This window comes from Ahaetulla prasina, chromosome 2, assembly GCF_028640845.1.
Source record: "Ahaetulla prasina isolate Xishuangbanna chromosome 2, ASM2864084v1, whole genome shotgun sequence".
Taxonomy (NCBI): domain Eukaryota; kingdom Metazoa; phylum Chordata; class Lepidosauria; order Squamata; family Colubridae; genus Ahaetulla; species Ahaetulla prasina.
The window spans coordinates 166,227,009-166,242,812 of record NC_080540.1 but is presented as its reverse complement, the minus strand read 5'-3'; the positions used below and the strand labels follow the sequence as shown (position 1 = coordinate 166,242,812).

Genomic DNA, 15,804 nt, shown 5'->3' with positions numbered 1-15,804 from the left:
AGAAAGATTTGCGGGTGGGAGTGGAGAGAATGAGATAGACTCCTTTAAGACACAACTAAGTATAGTAGTTTGCATCCGCATATGTCACATATGAGACATGCCCATGTCGGCGTGTGTACTGCATGAATGGCCAAAACTCCAGGCCAGGTTTTCCAGAGCGCTCTGGCACCGGAGGCAGCATGCTGTGAGAACTAAGCCGGAGAGGGGCTCCTTCATCTAAAACCTCACACAGGGCTCAGCTTACTCTTCTCCTGCTGCTTAGAGATCCCACCTTAAGGAAAAGACAGCCAACAACTTAGAAACTGTCCCCCCCAAAAAAACCCCACCCCTCTTCTTTTAACAGCTTGAAAGTTGCAAGGGGCGGGAGTGGGGGGGGGGTCGCGAAGAAAAAACAAAACAAAACAAAACTGCCTTTCCATCCCATCCCATCTCATCCCATCCCATTCCCGCCAGCGAGTTTCCCCGGTCCCAGCAGAGCCCTCCTTCAAAAGACAGCAGCGCAGACGCTGCGGCTGATTGGCTCCATGTGCGAAAGCTCAAGAAAGCATCGGGAAAGTTTTGAAAGAAAATCAAAACTTCCTGCTTCAAGGTGGTCCCGGGTTGCAGGCTGGAGAATCGAATATTTATAACGCGTGCTGCTTATGCCTGGGTGTGCAGGCATGGAAAGCGGCACCCCTCGATCGCCTTTTTAACGGCTTTCAACAGACTCCGCTTTTTGGATTTTATTTTTTAATAAGAGGCGAAAGAAGTGGGAAGCCCAAGATGTGGAAAGTTTGGGGAATTTGGAGAAAGGTTTAGAGCGCTCTCGATTTAGCTGCTGGGAGAGTTGTGATTTGTTCTTGTTTTTTCGTTTTTCGTTTTTGTTTTTTTTGTTTTTTAAAAAAAGAGCTTCTCCCTTCCAGCCTTTGGATGTTGTTTTTTGGGGGAAGAAAGTTTGCGGGAAGTTTGGAATTTCGGAACCGGGGCCAGATCTTAGGAGTGAATCGCCACCGAACCTCAATAAAGAATACGAGGCTCTCTAATGCCCGTCCAAATATTCCGCCTCACCCTTTGGAAAGGTAAGGTTTGCGTGTGCGTTTAACTCGCAACTGATTATGGCAATCTTTTTGAAGAAGAAAAAAAAAAGTGTCTCGCCTGGGAGGCATCTTTGACAACCTGCAGGTTCGAATGGTTGTAGCGTTGATGACTCCAAGGGAAAAAAATGCGGGGAAGGAAAATGGGTTTTTAATTTTTTAATTTTTATTTTTTGAGTCATCTCAAGGAACTTTTTAGAAAACAAGTCGAAGGAGTCCCGGACGGTGGTTGGGCTCTCGGTTCAACAACGCTCCATTTAGAGCAACGCGATAACATCTTAGCTTGGACGTTTCCTCTGGTGGGTTGCCTGAAATTGGGAATTCTTCATGTTCTCTTTGTCAAGCGAAAACAAAATGTGTCAGATCGTTTCTCCATCTGTTTTTGGGGGGGAGGGGATGGAGGAAAGGAGTCATTTGAATTAATCAGTGCAAAAAAAAAAAAGAAAGAAAGATTCTTGGGAGCATTTAAGATCCAATTAAAAAAGAGATGGAAGCTGCAACAAAACCCATCACCAATTGGTTTGCTAAAATGACAGATTGGTAGCAAGATAATCCCAAACGAGAGCCTTTTTACCTGGTTTTCACTTTGTAATTCGGTTTGCTTTTCACATCTCAGTGGCTGGCGTGAAGTCCATAGGATTGGGCACTTGGGAAACTTCAAGTCTATCTATCTCTTTAAGAAGAGCGGTGGCATTTTTCTTTGACAAAACTTTTTTTTCCCCATGCAAGCAGGTCAAACTTCATAAACCTGGTGTGGGGCGAAACTAATGGATTCGGTAATTGAAATTAAATTATTAGAACCAGGGTAAATTTCAGCTGGGTAAATCAGGTCTTAAAATATACAGTTATACAGTTGTTAATTTTGGCCTCCTCTCATACTTGTTTTTAGACATCTTTGGGAAATGATTGTGGGAGGGGAGGCAATAATTGTTGGAGCACAAAGTCCAAAAATCTATTTTTCAAGCTGCCCAGATATCATTTAAAGTCCTTTTCATCCCACAATTTGGGTTTGATCATATGAATATTAACACCCTTTTTTCCTTTATAATTGTCTTTCTTTCACTTTTACTGACCACATTCACAAGTGTCTCATTCCAGAATAAATGGGATTCATGTGGTATGTTTTCACAGCAACTGGTTACAACCTTTTAATGCTCAGGTGTCCTGATTAAGAAAATTACTTTAAGTAGCAGAGGCTCCAAATTGCAAAGGGCTTTTCCAAGCCCTCACAAAATTAGACTTTCTGAGGCGCTTTAGAAGAAGCTGCGATAGCTACATTTGTTTAAATGTCTAGCACAGATGTTAATGTGGTTTATGAAAATGTTCTTAATGCTGGGTGAGCTTTCATACCACCACCACAACCACCCCAGTTTTAAAAGCTACTCTGTTCATTCAGCAAAAAGAAAGAAAGAAAAGGAATCCCTTAGCTGACTCATCTCCAACATTTAGTGACACAACAGAGAAAAGAGAAACAAAGCCCTCCATGACAGGCTTGGAAAAATAATTAAGAATCCATTTCCCCTGTCTACTGGAATTGGCAGCTGGAGTGACCTGTGTGGACTTGTTGAACTGCTAAAGGGGATACCGTTGCTGGGGATGCCTCTTGACTGCAGCTCACATTAACAACAATCTGCTCTGAGTGATGGATTGGCGAGGGGTGGGGGCAGTGAAAAGGATGAGATGGAATTTGGAGCACTAAGAAATAAATCTTGTGGTAAGTTCTGCTAGAGGGGGAAAAAAAACCTCACTCTGTTCACTCAGACTTGCTGGTTCCAGTGTTTTGGACACACAAGGAGAGAAAGCTGAGAGTGAATTTGTTGCTTGCAGATTGTTAGAGGAAGGCCATGGGTGAACATCTGGCTAAAGTCCGAAGACAACTTATGACTTAGTTAATGCTGCTTCCAGGGTCTACTCATGCTCTGAAAGTGCATCTGTGCTTCTAGCACTGTAAGTGTGATGGAGAGACATCCCGGGGGATCCAGGATAGCCCAAATCAGCTGTATGTGAGCTCTACCACATTTTAATTGGTTGGTGGTAAAAGATTTTGCTTATAAGTCCTATGGGAAAGGAGTAAGAGTCTCTGCCTTTTTGACACATGCTGTCCCATGCTGCTTCTGGAAATACAAAGTCCTACTTACTACCTTCTACATCTTCTTCAATAAGTTCCCAGTTGATGTCTTATTATTGTAATCTAAAGTCATAAATTCTGAGACAACTACTGAATTATATATTCAAAATAATAGAGTGCAAGAGAATCTGATAGTCCTTAGCCGAGGTTGTTTTACCCATGATATTGTTGTTCATCATATGGGCCTGAAGTACGGTAGGGCTTTATCCTCCTAGCCCAATACTGAAGATTTGGCTTCCCCTCCCAAGCTGTGGGATAGGATGAAGTGTCTGGATGTTGGAAGCTTAACCTGGTGGCAGGTTTTCGTTTTTTTAATGTTTATGGTGTTAATAGTAAGAGTTGTTGTTTTCTGATTGACATTGTTTTAATTCTTGATTGGAAGCCACCCAGTTTGGTATAAGATGAAGGTTTTAAATAAATGAAATCGTTAAAAAAAATCCTTGGTATTATTTGACCACCCAGATGGCAGATAATTGAAAAAGAAAATTTTAAAGCAGAAAACCAGTAGCAGTAGCATTAAATGGAAATGCCTTTCTAGTGTTTAGGTGTTTCTTTCGGAGAAGCAAAAAATAGATTAATCTGACATTGCAAAAATATGGACAATTATAGTAGATAACTTTTTTTTTCTGTTAAAAAAAGCCTCAGTAAAAACCCTATACTTCTGCAGAGTTTACCTTGCAAAGCACATTGAAGTCAATGAGATATGGAGGTAGGTCTTCCGTGTTTCCAATTGTGTGTACTACAACTTTGCCCGTGCTTATTTACCAATAGAAGTTTTGATCAGGAGCTATAGGCTGGACTTTTGAGAATCGGATCAAATCTTTCTTAATTTTTGTGTTACTGCATATTTTTCTGCTTTGCTACTTGGTTGGACTATTACCTTTATTACTTTTGCTAGCTTCATTCCATGGTTATTTCATCAGTGGTAGAACAGATATATGTCTACAATAGCACTAAGGCTGCAACTTAATTATTGAAATATAATGTGACTGTAGTAGTACTATCGCTGATGTCAAAAATAGAGGACTTCTGTTAGGATCAGGGTCTAGGTTGTGATATTTATCAGTTTTGCATCTATTCAAAAGTCTGTTATGTTAATTTTGGGCATAATCCTGTAATAGTTTAAAAGGCAAGAATAGGTGCATTTGTCTGTGTATAAAACGCTTACCAACACACTGATTTCATGCATATAATTCCATTATGTAAACATTTTACTGCTTTTTTGAGCCAAGAACTGCTAGGCAGAATATAAAGAAATGGAAAAAAGAAAAAAAAATAACTCTTCAAATCTGCATGAAAACTTGGAAGGGCAAATTAGCTTAGTTGGCTTTAAGTTGGGCACCAAGAAAAAGTATTCTAACATCTCTAGTTGTGGCTACGTATTCTTATATACAAAGCTGGGAAAAAATATTTCCAACATACTGAAGCCAACCCCCGCTTGGAATATAGTTACTCTGTAGAAACTAGCAAATCTGTGGATATTTAGATCTAGGCCACACAAGATTTGTAAAAATATATTCCTCTAATTTTCAATCTCCTCTTCTGCTTCCTAAATCATGAGATTGCTCTACATCCAATATAATTCTTCATATTCACTTTGTTGTTTTTTCTGCAAATTAAATTTAGATTATAAGTTTTTTGTTCAGGGCCTGGTATTTTGCTGACAGTTTTGGAGAAGTATGATCCTGCACAAAGTTTCAGTAATACTCCTGAAATAAGTACAGGTAGCCCTCGACTTACAACAGTTCATTTAGTGATCGTTTGAAGTTACAACGGCACTAAAAAAAGCAACATGACCGTTTTTCACACTTATGGCCATTGCAACATCCCCATGTCCCCGTGATCAAAATTTGGATCCTTGACAACTGATTCATATTTATGACTGTTGAAGTGTCCTGGGGTCAACTTACTAGTCTTCTGCCAAGCAAAGTCAATGGGGAAGCCAGATTCACTTAACAACCGCGTTACTGATTTAACAACTGCAGTGATTTACTGTGGCAAGAAAGGTCGTAAAAATGGGGCAAAGCTCACTTAACAAGGGTCTCGCTTAGCAACCGAAATCTGGCCTCCATTGTGGTTCCTAAGTCGAAAACTGCTAGGGCAGTTTTTATGATCCTTTTTAGCTGTCTTTCCCAACCTTCCCTCTTTCCTAGCTTTCTCGGTTGTAGCTTTCTTAGTCATGCTGCCTTTGAACAGTTGCCTCTATCCACCTGGCATTTGGCATTTTGAAAGGAGGTGTCATGAACCCACATCGTGCGCTTCCCGTCTTGGGGGGTAGACACACCTAAACACTCCCTGGACTGCAGAGAAAGTGGTGAGATAGCGATGGCTATTTTGGGTGTTATCTGGGAACATCCACCTTCATCCATCCGCTGAGCCGAGGAGGCAAGCGTCCTTTAGGGTGGGGCTGAACATTTCACAGGCCTCCGGCGGCTTCTCACATTCAGGGTGAATTGATTATTCTGTTGGACATACAGCAGATGCTATGGAATCGCCCCATCTAGGAACACCTATTATCCAATCCATGACTCCTAAGCGTCCATTCTCTCTCGGAGCTGACTTTCAAGTGAGATATAAGAAAAAATAGTCCAGAAGGACTTAGCTAAATTAATAATTCAGAAGCCTAAAGCTTTATGAGAATTATGAATTTACCTCATCTTTACCAGATGGCACTATCTGTCTGTAACGAATGAAGGAATCTCTGGCCTTTATATAGTTTTCTATTTAATATATTTAATTTTTCATACATTCTCCACATTTTTACAGATTAAACTAGGGTTATTTAAGACGTGTTATATTATGCAATATTTGGAAATAAGCCCCACCAAATTCCATGGACTTTTAGTCTAAGCAGATGCACAGGGTTAGTCTCTTAGAAAACTACAACATTATTATTTTTATACAAACACTACCCCAGTGTTCATCTCTATTTTTCTATTAACTTTCTTATTTTCATCTGTATTCCTGTTAAATATACTACTAAGCTCTATTTTATAATCACCTCTTTTGCACTACATTCTGAACCAACTATATTAATGCTAGTAAACTGATACCTAACAGGTTCCCTCAGACACACACTTACACATACTGGGAGCTGGTTAAACCATAGATTATTGAATGTACCACAACTGGCTGACTTGGGAGAATTTGCCAAGTAGTAACGCATGGTTTACAATTCACAGTAGCTAGGTTCATGCCATATGCCAAGTTAAAATGAAAAGACTCCATTATGGTTTAGTGCGATGGCTGAACTAGCCACACACCACTCTAAGTATTCTATTAAAGCTGTATTTTTATATAACTTCTATAGGAATCTGGCTGTTTTGAACAACTGCAACTAAAATGTTATTTATTCATTGGTCAAGCACTTGCCAAAGAAGAAATGCAAGACTGGAAAGGATCGCAGTATTGACAAAAAATGTGTGCTGTTAAACATCTAACATGTAACAGTAACAGAGTTGGAAGGGACTTTAGAGGTCATCTAGTCCAACCCCCTGCTCACTCAGGAGACCTATACTAGGGATTCGAACCGCCGAACTGCCGGCCTATCTGATCAACAAGCTCAGTGTCTTAGCCACTGAGCCACCTAGTCATGTATTTCCCTATCACTACCAAATTACAGAAAGTACCTTAATTATTTTGTAATTGAACTAACTTTGAATTCTTATATTGACATGCATTTTGGAATTTGGCTTTTTTACCATATTGCTTCTTTGAGCAATTTAGGCAGGTTAAATACCTATATAGAAAACGAATGTGAACATCAAAGAATTATGGATAAATTAATGTTATGGATAACGTAGCATGGAAGAGAAATAGAAAAAGATTGCATCATCTATAGTGGCTTTATATTTACATGACTGTAGGAAGGCCTGATTAAAGAGAGCAGCTGTGTATGTTAGTAAAAGGAAGTAAGAGCAGGCAGGAAAAAAAGGCGATTCACAATAAAGTGTATATTTTCAGAGTTTCTGATCAATAACCAAAGCTATTTCTTCTTCCTCCACTCTGAATTTTTTCTTCCTGTTCGTTTTCAGCAGTCATGCCTTTTAGAAGTTTACCTTTCCAATACAATAATCTAAAGGAAGAGAAACAGGAAAAGATTATGTAGTGAAATCCGCACCTTAATCAAGGAATCTCATGGACACTCCTGTGAAAGTGAAATAAAATAATCCTGTGTAGCAGATAAAGTTCACTTATGTTCCGAATCCGGATCCACTTTAAGATGGCTAGTAGGTAGCATTTAAAACAGTGGTGAAATCCAATTTTTTTTACTACCGGTTCCGTGGGCGTGGCTTGGTGGGCATGGCAGGGGAAGGATACTGCAAAATCTCCATTCGCACCCCACTCTGGGGCCAGTCAGAGGTGGTATTTGCCGGTTCGCCAAAATTTCCGCTACCGGTTCTCCAGAACCTGTCAGAACCTGCTGGATTTTACCCCTGATTTAAAGGAAAGGGGCATGTTCTCAGAGGCTGTACTTTTACAATATACAGGATGAAAAAACTCATACAATTAAAAAAAAAACCCTACCCAAAGGAAAGATGCTACCCTCTCCCAAACAGTGCCAATAATTGTAACCAGATGATTGTATGGTACAAAACATGGCTTATGTGATACATTGTGGGTGGATTTACAGGCAGGGACCCCAAGGATACTTTATTTGGCCACTGTGTCCATGTGGGACTATCTTTAGTCTCTGCCCACACTGTAAGCCCAATATTATCTCCTTGCCACAGCTACTTATGGAAGTATACGAGGAATAGCTCACCGCTTGGAACAGCTATGTAAAGCAGTCTCCAGCTGCCCGCATCCTACCGTAGGTATCTCATAGGAAATACTACGTACATCCAGACTCTGAAACCTGAACACTGAGATCCGTCATGTAAGAATGAAGCTTCATGTAAGAATTTGACGGCTCTCTCCATGATGTCACAGAAATTCTCTACTCCTGTCCTTTGCCAACCCATTGGAGGAATGGCTTACTACCTCATCCCCTAAATCCCTGTGAGGCAGGGGTGTCCAAACTTGGCCCCTTGAAGAGTGGTGGACTTCAACTCCCAGAATTCCCCAGCCAGCATGAGCTATAAATATGAGCAAGTTGCTGGCTGGGGAATTCTGGGAGTTGAAGTCCACCACTCTTCAAGGGGCCAAGTTTGGACATCCCTGCTGTGAGGGAAGGAAGTAGTTTTCAAGCTGCTCTGGATGAGGAAGCCATATAAGGAGGCTCCATAAGCCAATCTAATGTGACAGAACTCATTATAATCCAAGCCCCTGTAGTGGCACTAATCTTCTTGATGATACAGCCTTATAGAATTTGCCTGTTGGACTAGAATATAAATTGGGGCACAGCAGAAAGTAGATACCTGCGTTTAATTCCATCATTTTATTTCCGTAGCAGGAAGATGCAAAGGTTGATTCTGTATGAATATATATTAAATCGACTTATATAAATGAAAAATAATTGGAAGACTTTCCTCCAAGCTCATTAGGAAAGAGTCTACATCCATAGAAAATAGTGGAGGGGAAAAGTGTCATAAGAAGAAATGGAAAGATCTTACCTTTACATTAAGGAGAGTTGGAAGACTCTTATTTTACTGTAAAGACCAGGATAAAGATACTACTGATCCATATTCTGTACATTATTTAGCACTGGTAAGAAAAGATGCACAAGCATCTTGCCGTCGGTAGGCGAGACATCGTCGACAGCTCGGGAGTTCATGGCCTCCATGGCAGCCTTGGACCTGACCCAGTTAGTGAATGGGCCCACATACACTGAGGGACACTTGCTGGACCTGATTTTTGTCTTGAGACAGTGGCTGAATGACCTGGAAGTGGGGGATTTAGTCATTACTCCCTTGCCATGGACGGATCATTCGCTTCTTCGCCTGGATTTTCGAACCACAAACCCACACCTCAGGGAGACGGAGCCAGTTTGGTGGTTCCGTCCCAGGCGCCTGATGGACCCTATTAGGTTCCTGACGGAGCTTGGGCCAATTCCTGAGGATCTAGCCCACGGCTCGGCCGAAGAACTTGTTGCCGCCTAGGAAAGGGCAGCGACGGGGGCTTTGGACCGCATCGTGCCTTTGCGGCCTCTGACCCAGCGCTGCTCTCGACCAGCTCCTTGGTTCTCCGAGGAGCTGAGAGAGATGAAGCGCCGGAAAAGACGCCTAGAGAGCTCCTGGAGAGCCAGCCGTTCTGAATCTGACCGAACATTAGTGTGTTCTCATATTCAGGCCTACCTAGTGGCGATAGGGACGGCAAAGCGGGAATACTTTTCCGCTCTTATCGCATCGGCAGATAACCGCCCAGCCGCTCTGTTTAGGGTGACCCGCTCCCTTCTTTTTCAGGGAGCTCGGGAGGACCCCTTGCAGGGACGTGCTGAGGAATTTGGAAGGTATCTGCACGATAAAATCGCTCAGATCCGGGACGGGCTGGACGCTGATTGGAGGGATTCAGGCGGGATGACGGAGGCAGATCTTGAAAATATTGTTTGGGCGGAGTTTGACTCTGTGACTAATGACGACATGGACAGGATACTGGGAAGGTTGAATGCTACCACATGTTTATTGGACCCGTGTCCCTCCTGGCTGGTACTGGCCATTCAGGAGGTGACACGAGGCTGGCTCCAGGGCATTATTAGTGCTTCTTTGATGGAGGGAGTCTTCCCAGCTGCCTTGAAAGAGGCAGTGGTGAGACCCCTCCTTAAGAAGCCTTCCTTGGAGCCAGCTATTTTGGCTAATTATCGTCCGGTCTCCAACCTTCGCTCGTTGCGAAAGTTGTTGAGAGTGTGGTGGCATGGCAGCTTCCCCAGTATCTGGAGGAAACTGTCTATCTAGACCCGTGCCAGTCTGGCTTCAGATCTGGGTATAGCACGGAGACGGCTTTGGTCGTGTTGGTTGATGATCTCTGGAGGGCACGGGACAGGGGTTGTTCCTCTGTCCTTGTCCTGTTGGATCTGTCAGCGGCTTTTGATACCATCGACCATGGTATCTTGCTGTGACAGTTGGTGGGTTTGGGAGTGGGGGGCACCGTTTTTCGGTGGTTCTCCTCCTACCTCTCCGACCGTTCGCAGACGGTGTTGGCAGGGGGGCAGAGGCCGACTGCTAGGCAACTCACTTGTGGGGTTCCGCAGGGGTCGATTCTCTCGCCTCTCCTGTTCAACATCTATATGAAGCCGCTGGGGGAGATCATCCGTGGTTTTGGGGTGAGTTGTCAACTATACGCTGATGACACTCAGCTGTACATTTCCACACCGAACCACCCCAACGAAGCCATTGATGTGATAACCCGGTGCCTCGAGGCCATTCGGGTCTGGATGGGGACGAACAGACTCCAGCTCAACCCATCCAAGACAGAGTGGCTGTGGATACCATCGTCCCGGCACAGTCAATTAACTCCCATCTTTGACTGTGGGGGGCGAATCGTTGGCCCCCAGGGAATCGGTGCGCAATTTAGGCGTTCTCCTGGATGCGCGGCTGTCGTTAGAAAACCATCTGACGGCCGTCGCCAGGGGAGCTTTTTATCAGGTTTGCCTGATCCGTCAATTGCGCCCTTTCCTGGATCGGGACTCATTATGTACAGTCACTCATGCCCTCGTTACTTCCCGTCTGGATTACTGCAATGCTCTCTACATGGGGCTCCCCTTGAAGAGCACCAGGAGGCTCCAACTGGTACAGAATGCGGCCGCGCGGGGGATTGAGGGAGCTTCCCGTAGCTCCCATGTAACACCTCTCCTGCGCAGGCTGCACTGGTTGCCGGTGGTCTTCCGGGTGCAATTCAAAATTTTGGTTATCACCTTTAAAGCGCTCTATGGCATGGGACCGGGATACTTACGGGACCGCCTACTGCCCTTGGTAACCTCCCATCGACCTGTGCGCTCCCACAGAGAGGGCCTCCTCAGAGTGCCGTCGGCCAGACTATGTCAGCTGGCGACCCTCAGGGGGAGAGCGTTCTCTGTGGGAGCTCCGGCCCTGTGGAATGAACTTCCCGCTGGGCTATGACTTCTCCCTGATCTTCGGACCTTTAAGCGCGAGCTCAAAACCTTCTTTTTTCATCAAGCAGGGCTGGCCTGATACAATTTTAATTGAATGTTTTAATGGGATTTTAAGGGGATTAATTTTATTTATAACTTTTATTTAAAATTTTTAATCTTTCAGCGTATTGAATTAGATTTTTAATGGTTATTGTATTTTAAACTGTTTCGATATTTATGTTTTATTTTTGTTGTACACTGCCCTGAGTCTTCGGAGAAGGGCAGTATAAAAATATAAATAATAAATAAATAAATAAATAAATAAATAAATAAATAAATAAATAAATAAGCTATAAATTCGCTATGACATGTCTGCTTATTTCCATCACAAAATGGTGCATAAATAGGAGAGAGAGAGAAGAGAGTTTTCCGCTCTGAGAGGCAGCAAATCCAAAGAGAGAAATGGGAATAGAAAGAGCTATTCTCTTTCTGGTCAGTTCTATATTATTTCCCCATTTTACCCACATGGGTCTCTAATTCCCATGCTTTTCTTTCAGTAGTAAATGTAGAGTAGCAAAGCCTCTCTAATCTAAGCCAAGTTCCAGGAGAAAGAATAAGCGTGCAACATTTTCACTTATCTTGTGGTACCATCTATTCATTTATTAAATGCGTAAGCCTTTAAAATATATTGAATTCCATACCAACGACCCTGAGACTACTTTGACAAATATTATTAGAACTCAGCTTTCTTTCCATAAGCAACAAAGGGTGGGTTTAAAAACAAATAACCCAACTCACAGGGTGGCTGTTGTGGGGAAAATAGGTGGATCGGGTATTGGATATATTTGCCACCTTGAGTTATTTGTAAAAATAATAAAGGTGGGAAATATAAAATAAAATAAAATCATGCATCCATCCATCCATCCATCCATCCATCAATCTTAAAATATGTAATAACAAATAAACTCTGAGTGGAAGGCTGGTTTCCTATAAGGTAAAAGTAAAGGTTCCCCTCGCACATATGTGCTAGTCCAGGGGTCAGCAATCTGTGGCTCTGGAGCCGCATCTTTCACCCCTCTGCTGCAGCTCCCTGTCACTCAAAATATGTGTCACAACCACCAATGTGCGACATCCGCCAACACGCAATTTATTGAGCTTTTCAACCCCCAGTAGGCCAACTATGGATAAATCCAAGAAAATAAAAGTTTCAGAAGAAAACAGAAGGTTTAATTCAACTACATATGCTAGTTTTGTGGCCACTCAAGAAATAGTCAGGCACAGGACGGGTTTTGTGGCTCCGGGAAACGGGTCGAAATGGCTCTTTGAGTGTTTAAGGTTGCAGACCCCTGTGCTAGTCGTTCCCGACTCTAGGAGGCAATGCTCATCTCCGTTTCAAAGCTGAAGAGCCAGTGCTGCCCAAAGAAGTCTCCGTGGTCATGTGGCCGGCATGACAAAACGCCAAAGTTTTATCTGTTTATTTCATAACCGGTTCCACTGGTGTTTGCCAGTTGGAAGGTGTAGCTGTGTAGTAAAGACTCCTGGGGAAGAGAAAGCCAGGAGAAATGATTTCAGGCCTGTAAAGATCACCCAACACCCATCCTTGGAATTTTATAAAACACCAGTCTATAAAACTTAGGGAAACTTTGTTCCTTTTCCTCTTTTCCACATACTTCTCTGCCTCCACTCTCAATTCTATAGTTCTCTGATCTTCCAATTTGCACCGACTGTAGCCAGCTTATGAGAAGTTCTATCACTAACAATGAGAAGGGCAGAGAACCCTGCAGATCTATAGGTATTAATGCAGTTGTACATCTCGAACAAAATATCAAGGCCATTCAGAGAAGAGCAAAACCCAGTGAATGGCTACCGTACATTCTAATGATAGAGATGTGTGGATGAAATCTGTCAGTATGGGAAATGTTAAATTTCTCATTCTTGAATCCAATGTTTGTAGCCAAAGGTAATCCTCGGCTTGTTGTGTCTTGCCCGCTCTCACCGCAGCCGGGGTCTGCTTATCTGCTTCCGAATGCTGAAGAATGTCCTCCCGGCCCCAGCCCTGGCTCCATGCCCAGACAGGCTGAGGAGGGGGCATCTCCCGGCCCCAGCCCTGGCTCCATGCCCAAGCAGGCTGCAGAGGAGGGAGCACCCCCCCGGCCCCAGCCCTGGCTCCATGCCCAGGCAAACGGAGCAGCTAGACCCCTCCCCCTCCTCCACAGCATGTGAGCCTGAGGAAAGTTTATTTCCAACAGCTGCTGATTGGAGTGACCCTCGCATCAGAAGACTGGATAGGCGGAGGCAACAGAAGGAAGGGAGGGGCAGGCCTTAATGAGTGCTGAGTCATGGAGCCACACCCCATGGCCTATATAAAGGATCTGCTTTCTGGCAGTCTCTGAGTCAGGCAAAGTCGAACTTATCTTGCTGAAGTCACTTTCTGGTCTCCTGCCTGCTCTGAGGACTTTGCTAGGACTTTGGGCAGAGCTGCAGAGGCAAGCCTGATTCAGATTTCCCTGACCCGGCCGTCAGCGGAGGAGTGGGACACGACACGGCTTAGGACCACACAATTCAGCCCAAAATTTCTGTTGCTAAGTTAAAAGTTTGTTAAGTGAGTTGTGCCTCATTTTACAACCTTTTTGCTATAATTGTTAAGTGAATCACAGCAGCTGTTAAGTGAATCATGCAGTCATTAAGCAAATCTGGCTTTCACCATTGACTTTGCTTTGTTGGAAGCCAGCTGGGAAGTTTGCAAATGGTAATCACATGACCTGAGGGCACTGCAGCTGTCATAAATAATATATGCTAGTTGCCAAGAGCCCAAATTTTGATCGCGCAGCCAGGGAGATGCTGCAATCGTCATAAAATGTAAAAATGGCCATAAGTCGCTTTTTTCAGTGCCGTTGTTACTGAAAGGTTGTAAGACGAAGACTATCTCTATTGTGAAATAATCTTTCATCGAAGTTGCAAAAATATAAGCTGAAAACAATACTTTAATAAGTAGTCTGTTGAATTCTAATGTTAGCTAACAGTACTATCATATATCCTATCTTGGATTAATCCCATTGGATTTTAAGGGATGAATTCTGAATAGGCAAATGACAGATTGCATTATAAAGATGGAATGATTATTCTGCTCCTTTACAGACATTGGAAAAGAAATCCCAGTCTTCTGCCCAGTGGTGAAATCCAAATTTTTTTACTACCAGTTCTGTGGGCGTGGCTTGGTGGGTATGGTGTGGCTTGGTGGGCGTGGGAAGGATACTGCAAAATCCCCATTCCCACCCCACTCTGGGGCCAGCCAGAGGTGGCATTTGCCAGTTTTCCGAACTTCTCAAAATTTCTGCTGCCGGTTCTCCAAAACCTGTCAGAACCTGCTGGATTTCACCCCTGCTTTTGCCTCATTTTAATCCTCTTAAATATATAACAACAGAACAGAACAGAACAGAACAGAATAGAATAGATTTTTTTATTGGCCAAGTGTGATTGGACACACAAGGAATTTGTCTTGGTCCATATGCTCTCAGTGTACGTAAAAGAAAAGATACCTTCATCAAGGTACAACACTTACAACACTTAATGATAGTCATAGGGTACAAATTTAACACCATATCTCAAGTTATTGTGTTCTCTTTGCTGACGATGTCAAACTATTTAACACCAACAGCAATACTACTACCCTTCAAAAAGACCTTGACTTTGTATCCGATTGGTCTAAAACTTGGCAACTCCAAATCTCAACCAGCAAATGCTCAGTCTTACATATTGGAAAAAAGAACCCAAACACTAAGTACAAGCTTGATGGACATTACCTTACAGATGACCCCCATCCTGTTAAAGACCTTGGAGTTTTCATATCAAATGATCTAAGTGCCAAAGCCCACTGCAACTACATAGCAAAAAAGGCTCTAAGAGTTGTAAACCTAATTTTGCGTAGCTTCTTTTCCAAAAACACTACACTACTAACCGGAGCATACAAAACATTTGTTAGACATATTCTTGAATACAGCTCACCTGTCTGGAACCCATACCACATTTCTGACATCAACACAATTGAATGTGTCCAGAAATATTTTACTAGAAGAGTTCTCCGCTCCTCTGAAAACAACAAAATATCTTATACCACCAGACTTGAAACCCTGGGTTTAGAAAACTTAGAACTCAGCCGACTCCGACAAGACCTGTGCTTAACTCATAGTATCATCTATTGCAATGTCCTTCCTGTTGAAGACTACTTCAGTTTCAATCGCAATAATACAAGAGCAAACAATAGATTTAAACTTAATGTTAACCGCTTCAATCTTGATTGCAGAAAATATGACTTTTGCAACAAAGTTATTAACACTTGGAACACACTACCTGACTCTGTGGTCTCTTCTCAAAATCCCAAAAGCTTTAACCAAAAACTGTCTACTATTGACCTCACCCCATTCCTAAGAGGACTATAAGGGGCGTGCATAAGAGCACAAAAGTGCCTACCGTTCCTGTCCTATTGTTTCCTTTCATTATATCAAATTAATATAGTTATTACATACTTTTGTTCATATATATGCTTATATGATATGTAGTTATTTTATGTTGATACTTGTGTATATTGTTGTGACAAAATAAAATTTAAAAAAAGTGCTATTGCTATGCCTTTT

The 15,804-nt window shown here is 42.7% G+C and overlaps 1 protein-coding gene across 4 annotated transcripts in view; it reads left to right on the top strand.

Annotated features, from left to right (window-relative positions):
• The first annotated feature begins 208 nt into the window (after positions 1-208).
• GLI1 (GLI family zinc finger 1) overlaps positions 209-15,804 on the top strand; it is a 154,406-nt gene continuing 138,810 nt past the window's right edge. For 3 of the 4 annotated variants that reach the window (XM_058168937.1, XM_058168935.1, XM_058168936.1), the window contains exon 1: positions 209-1,058. The gene's annotated coding sequence lies outside the window, so the exon portion shown is untranslated. The remainder of the gene's footprint in view (positions 1,059-15,804) is intronic. The other variant, XM_058168938.1, reaches the window with a different exon arrangement.